Genomic DNA, 7,692 nt, shown 5'->3' with positions numbered 1-7,692 from the left:
AATATATATATATATATTTAGCTTATACAATGTGATGACACAAACTCCAAATATTGCTATATCTTTAGGGCAAAACTGGCAGCAGCAGGAAGAGAAATTGTGCGAACATATATCAGGGTACACCCCAGATTTAGAACTTACAAGGTAAAAGACACCAGAAGTGACACCCAGAGTGACCCCTGCTCCCAATCATAGGAGCTATTGGGGAAATAATAATGAATTTGATGTACCCATATTCACTTTTCATCATCCGCTGTGCATTCACGTCGGGGAATCTAATGCTGACTACACCACTTAATAAATTCTTTGAGGGGTGCATTTATCAAAGTGGGGTCACTCCCTAAGGGATTGCACTTTATTGGCATCTCAGCAAAGTGGGCTCTGCAAACGTGACATAGTGTTCCAGACACCAAATATCTAAATCTGCATTGTAAAAGCAGCGCCGCACCTCCCATGAGGCGACCTGAAGCGACCGCTTCAGGCGGCGCTGTGTCAGGGCCCCAGGGAGGGCGACATTTTTGCTTTCCTAAGCCAGTCCAGGACCGAGCGGTGGATTGGGGAGGCCACTGGAGCAGCGCTGCTCCAGCAGCCTCCCCTCACGCTCAGGCAGAGAGCAGGTCATCTCCGTGCCTGCTCTCTGCCTGCGAACATCGCTAAGCCCTGCCCTCTCGCTTCACTCTGACCCCTTCACTCCGCCACACCCCCTCTGCTCCGCCCCCTCCTCCGGGGGGGCGCTTTCTGTTGTTCGCCTCGGGCGGCGAAAGGGGTAGGTTCACCCCTGTGTAAAAGCCACATGGCGCTTCTTCACATCTGTACCCTGCTGTGCACCCAAACTGCAGTTTATGCCCAAATGTATGATACTGTTGTACCTGGGATAATGTACTTAATGCCATATATTAAGTTCTGCATCTAGTCATATTTCCAGACAAAACACTAGGCTTGTATGTACAGTGTTTGTAAAATCACCAGAGAGCTGACTTTCCACAGTGCCACAAGTTGCCCATGACATATCAGGCACTGGAATGGCATATCTCTTGGAAAATTTAAAGAGGACCTTTCATGTTCTCGGGCACTACAATTTTATTTACCGCTAGAAGGCGGACAGTGCGCTGAATTCAGTGCTGTTATTGATCTCTGCCCACGGTCAGCAGTGCGTTCCTGACAGTCTAGTTGGGCTGTGAGGAACGCCTTCCCCCATCCTGACAGTAGTCATCCATAACCCTGTACTGTCAGAGGGACGCTCCTTACTGTACAGTGATGATGCTAAACTGTGAGAAACGCCCCCCTGACTGTACTCGTCCATAGATTTGTACTCAGGGGGCGTTCTTCATGGCTTAGTATCATTGCTGTGTGGTAAAGAACGCCCCCTCTGACAGTACAGAACTATGGACAAGTACTGTCAGGGACGCTCTTCTGACAGTGGGCAGACATCAGAAATAGCACCGACATCTCCAGCCCTGGGGCACATAATGGGAAAACCAACAGTGCACTGAATTCAGCACACTGTTGGCTTTCTAGAGGTACATAAAATTGCATGTGCCCGAGGAAATGAAAGGTCCTCTTTAAATTTTAATTTTGGGTCAAAATGTTTATTATTAGAGATGAGCGAGTACTGTTCGGATCAGCCGATCCAAACAGCACGCTCGCATAGAAATGAATGGACGTAGCCGGCACGCGGGGGTTAAGCGGCCGGCCGCCGTCAAAGCGGAAGTACCAGGTGCATCCATTCATTTCTATGGAGCGTGCTGTTCGGATCAGCTGATCCGAACAGTACTCGCTCATCTCTATTTATTATACCCCTTTGCAAATGTGTTTGTAGGCTGTAAGGAGAATCTGAGAATTTGAGGTTGTGAACACAGAACAGATCCTCCCCCTCTCCTCACTGTAAAAACATTTTGCTTATCTAATGAAACTTTGCTAGCAACAGAGAGCGAACTGCTAGACACCTAGTGGGAGGAACTTTACAGTGTTTTTTGAGGCAAAATGTAGCAACATTTTTAAAGTCCATGACTCTTTGATTGAGAATCACATGCCTTTTGTATAAGGAAAATGTTTGTTTTTGTACCGTGTTAGCCAATGGTTATGAAATATATAAAAAAAAACTAACTTGCAAGTCTTCAGTAGGTGATACCTTTTTTAATGGCTAACTCATAATGATGACAGAATATGACGTTTCGAAGCTTACTCTGGGCTTCTTCCTAAGATATATCTAAAAACACTTTCTGCAGGCTGCATATTTATGTATAACTGGACACAGGGATAGGATTACAGGAGGGAGGGGGGAAGAGGCTTATTACTATATACATATAAAAACAAATAATCAATTCCCAGTTCCCAGGTTCTTTATCTTTATGGCTGTCTTAGTTCAGTGATTTGTATAGAATGACATGAACCCAAGTGATGTGTTCATTCCATTGTCCAGAGTCTTAAATAGGGTCATGCACTTGTATTCATAAATCAGTCGCTGTTTTTTTTATTTAAAATCCCCTCTTAAAATCTAAATTTTCATGTCACTGGTGATATTATGATCTTCCTGGAAGAAATGTTTTGGCACGGGAAGGTCTATTCTCTGTTGTTTAAAGAGGACCTTTCACCACTTTTGGGCACAGGCAGTGTTATATACTGCCAGAAAGCTGACAGTGCGCTGAATTCAGCGCACTGTCGGCTTTCCCGATCCGTGCCCGGTGTAAAGCGCTATCGGTCCCGGTACCGTAGCGCTTTACAGTCAGAAGGGCGTTTCTGACCATTAGCCAGAGACGTCCTTCTGCCTCGCGGCGCCAATCGCGCTGTGCTGTGGAGCGGGGAGGAACGCCCCCTCCCGCTCCTGATAATGCTCGTCTACGGACAAGCTGTGTGAGCAGAGGGAGGGGGGCGTTTCTCCCGGCTCCACAGCACAGCGCGATTGGCGCCGCGAGGCAGAAGGACGTCTCTGGCTAATGGTCAGAAACGCCCTTCTGACCATAGAAGAGCTACGGTACCGGGCCGTAAGCTCTTCACACCGGGCACGGATCGGGAAAGCCGACAGTGTGCTGAATTCAGCGCACTGTCAGCTTTCTGGCAGTATATAACACTGCCTGTGCCCGGATATGGTGAAAGGTCCTCTTTAATTGTATGGCGATATGAATTAATTCTCATATACAATACCAAACAGGAAAACAATCGGGTGCCCCTGGTCGTCACATATAACCCAAACCTGGAGACGCTGAGAGGAATCACACGCAAATTACATCCACTATTGCAAAAAGACCACTGTCTAAAATCCATATTTCCAGACCCTTCTCTCCTGTGCTATAGACAGCCACCAAACCTCAGGAATATGGTTGTCAGCAGCTCACTGTCACCTCCAACTAACACAGGAACATTTCCATGCGGACAGAAAAGGTGCAAAACCTGCCTTCGCATACTGACCACTGACAGGATAGAGATACCAAACTCTAATAGGGAATATAAAATCCCAGGTACGTTCACCTGTAACACACCGAATGTAGTGTATTTGATAATGTGCACCAAATGTTTAATTGAAAATCTGTATGTTGAAGAGACCGGACAGAAACTCAGAATGAGAATTAATTCACATTGCCATACAATTAAACAACAGAGAATGGACCTTCCCGTGCCAAAACATTTCTGCCAGGAAGATCATAATATCACCAGTGACATGAAAATTTAGATTTTAAGTGGGAATTTTAAATCAAGAAAACAGCGACTGATTTATGAATACAAGTGCATGACCCTATTTAAGACTCTGGACAATGGAATGAACACATCACTTGGGTTCATGTCATTCTATACAAATCACTGAACTAAGACAGCCATAAAGATAAAAAACCTGGGAACTGGGAATTGATTATTTATTTTTATATGTATATAGTAACACGCCTCTTCCCCCCTCCCTCCTGTAATCCTATCCCTATGTGTCCAATCCAGTTATACATAAATATGTAGCCTGCAGAAAGTGTTTTTAGATATATCTGAGGAAGAAGCCCAGAGTAAGCTTCGAAATGTCATATTCTGTCATCATTATGAGTTAGCCATTAAAAAAGGTATCACCTACTGAAGACTTGCAAGTTTTTTGTTTTTTTTATATTTTATGCATTTTGTAATGAGACTAAATTGTCTAAAAAGTTAGTGTCCACTTAAGCCACACACCCTCTTTCTGAGAATCCACATGCACCTCTAGCAAGTTGAAAAATTTGAGCCCAAACTTGATGCAAGTTCAGTGTTGCACTGGGATGTCTAGGGCTCACTGCTAGGACCCCTGCAGCTCAGCTGTACAGTCACAGCACGGCTACAGGTAATAACAACGCCATGCTGCCATATGATGTGCACCACCTAAACCCACCTCTAAACTGACAATATGGAAAGTGAGCATGTGGCCAGTCTGACCCTGTGCACCACGTTTATACTAGTGGTCAGTGATAACCACAAGGGTAAGTGTGAGCACAATCCGCTCTAAGTATCACTGTATTGAAGTCCAAATTAATAAAGTTAATGTATAAGCCTACATAGAGAAGCACACACACAGGTATTGTGTATAGAGTGGGTTCTGGTTTAATGGAGGGAAAGAGGTAGTTTAAATACAGTGGGGGCAAAAAGTATTTAGTCAGCCACCAATTGTGCAAGTTCTTCCCCTTAAAAAGATGAGGTCGGCCTGTAAATGACATCATAGGTGACCTCAACTATGAGAGACAAAATGGGAAAACGAATCCAGGAAATCACATTTGTCTGATTTGGAAAGAATTTATTATTTGCAAATTATTGTGGAAAATAAGTATTTGGTCAGTAACAAAAGTTCATCTCAATACTTTGTTATATATCCTTTGCTGGCAATGACAGAGGTCAAACGTTTTCTGTAAGTCTTCACAAGGTTGGCACACACTGTTGTTGGTATGTTGGCTCAATCCTCTGTGCAGATCTCCTCTAGAGCGGTGATGTTTTGGGGCTGTCACTGGGCAACACAGACTCCCTCCAAAGGTTTTCTATAGGGTTGAGATCTGGAGACTGGCTAGGCCACTCCAGGACCTTGAAATGCTTCTTACAAAGCCACTCCTTCGTTGCCCTCATGGTGTGTTTGGGATCATTGTCATGCTGAAAGACCCAGCCATGTTTCATCTTCATCCTTGCTGATGAAAGGAGGTTTGCACTCAAAATCTCATGATACATGGCCCCATTCATTCTTTCATGTACAAGGATCAGTCATCCTGGTCCCTTTGCAGAGAAACAGCCCCAAAGCATGATGTTGCCACCCCCATGCTTTACAGTAGGTATGGTGTTCTTTGGCTGCAACTCATCATTCTTTCTCCTCCAAACACGACGAGTTGAGTTTCTACCAAACAGTTCCAGTTTGGTTTCATCAGACCATAGGACATTCTCCCAATATTCCTCTGGATCATCCAAATGCTCTCTAGCAAACTTCAGACGGGCCCGGACATGTACTGGCTTAAGCAGTGGGACACGTCTGGCACTGCAGGATCTGAGTCCCTGGCGGCGTAGTGTGTTACTGATGGTAGCCTTTACTACCTTGGTCCCAGCTCAATGTAGGTCATTCACTAGGTCCCCCCGCATGGTTCTGGGATCATTGCTCACCATTTTTGTGACTATTTTGACCCCATGGGGTGAGATCTTGTGTGGATCCCCAGATCAAAGGATATTATCAGTGGTCTTATATGTTTTCCATTTTCTAATTATTGTTCCCACAGTTGATTTCTTCAATCCAAGCTGGTTGCCTATTGCAGATTCAGTCTTCCCAGCCTGGTGCAGGGCTACAATTTTGTTTCTGATATCCTTGGACAGCTCTTTGGTCTTCACCATAGTGGAGTTTGGAGTCTGACTGTTCGAGGTTGTGGACAGGTTTCTTTTATACTGATAACAGGGTCAAACAGGAGCCATTACAACAGGCAATGAGTTGAGGACGGAGGAGCCTCTTAAAGGAGAAGTTACAGGTCTGTGAGAGCTAGAAATCTTGCTTGTTTGTAGGTGGCCAAAAACTTATTTTCCACCATAATTTGCAAATAAATTCTTTCTAAATAAGACAATGTGATTTTCTAGATTCGTTTTCTCATTTTGTCTCTCATAGTTGAGGTCTATCTGTGATGTCAATTACAGGCCGACCTCATCTTTTTAAGTGGGAGAACTTGCACAATTGGTGGCCGACTAAATATTTTTTTCTCCCCACTGTACATTGTGTAGACAAAGAATAGGTTGGACTAGTGTAATTAGCATAACAAAGTGGCACAGTTGCAAAATAGTTCTGGCGCATGACTATTGGATACGAAACAGGAAAGGAGTCATTAAGGCTGAGGGGGAATGTGAGCGCTCTAAACAAAGAGGAATATAAAATGACTACAGGCCCTGTAACCCAAACTGGAGTTTACACAAGCTGACATCTTCCACATTCGTTCACATGAAATTTTCTCAACTCTTCCATTCATTTCAATAGCAGATTTTTTAAAATGCTGTTACAAAAAAAGCTAGTGTTTTTCCCATCTACTATCCATTTTACTGACTAGACAAAAACTAGAAGAATTAGATACATGGTAAAACTTCACTTTTAATGAATACCGTATATACTCGAGTATAAGCCAAATTTTTAAGCCCAGTTTTTATGCTGAAAAAGCCCCCCTCGGCTTATACTCGAGTCAGCAAACAAAAAAAAATTATTTTTTTTTAGGAGCGGTGTCTATGACCAGCCGCAATAGTAATGTATAGAATCTCCCATAAAATAGTGCAAAAAAAAAAAAAGATTTAAAAAAAATTAAAAAAATAAAAGTTCTAAATCCCTCCTTTCCCTAGAATACATATAAAAGTAGAAAATGACTGTGATACACATACACATTAGGTATCCCTGTGTCTGACAGTGCCAGGTCTACTGAATATAGGGGATCTGCAGTGCTCCTGTTCTGTTGGGAAGGGGTTAATAGGAGCACTGCAGATACCCTATATACAGCCAGACTGAATTCCAAGTGGGGGGAAAAAACCCAGTCCTCAAGCTCAGGGAAGGGGCAGACAGACACCAAAACACCCCCTCCCCCTTTGCCAGCACCTACTGCACCCAAAAACTCCGGCCATTTTAATTTTTGAAATTTTCCAATAGCTGCTGCATTTCCCCCCCTCGGCTTATATTCGAGTCAATAAGTTTTCCCAGTTTTTTGTGGTAAAACTAGGGTCCTCGGCTTATATTTGAGTATATACGGTACTTCTAAAAAATAAACTAGATAAAAAGATAAAAGGTCACAATATGTCACACTGTGAGAGGTCTTTACAAGACACACAAAGACCTCTGACTGAACAGCTATCAGAAATTATCTTTTAATCTAGTTTATTTTTTAGATATATTTATTAAGAGTGAAGTTTTACCATGTATCTAATTCTTCTAGTTTTTGTCTAGTCAGTGAAACAATTTTTGATACTTAGTGGAGTGTGTATCTTAAATTCAATGATTTACTATTCATTTCAATAGGATTTGCAAGGCAGACTCCGCCCTAACGCTTTCTTTTTTGACTCTAGTGAAAAAATTTGCTAGAGGGAGAAATCTGCTACTGACTCTATTGAAATGAATGGGATGCATTTTGGTGGATTCTGCCTAAAAATCCAGCAGCAAAAACCTCTGTGTGAACAGCAAATCTGGGCCACAAAGCGCTGGTTTTGTCTTTCTGTGCAGCTGTTGCTTTGTATATCTGTTTTAATAGAAAA

This window comes from Leptodactylus fuscus, chromosome 8, assembly GCF_031893055.1.
Source record: "Leptodactylus fuscus isolate aLepFus1 chromosome 8, aLepFus1.hap2, whole genome shotgun sequence".
NCBI classification, from domain to species: domain Eukaryota; kingdom Metazoa; phylum Chordata; class Amphibia; order Anura; family Leptodactylidae; genus Leptodactylus; species Leptodactylus fuscus.
Note: the sequence above shows the minus strand (reverse complement) of the source record.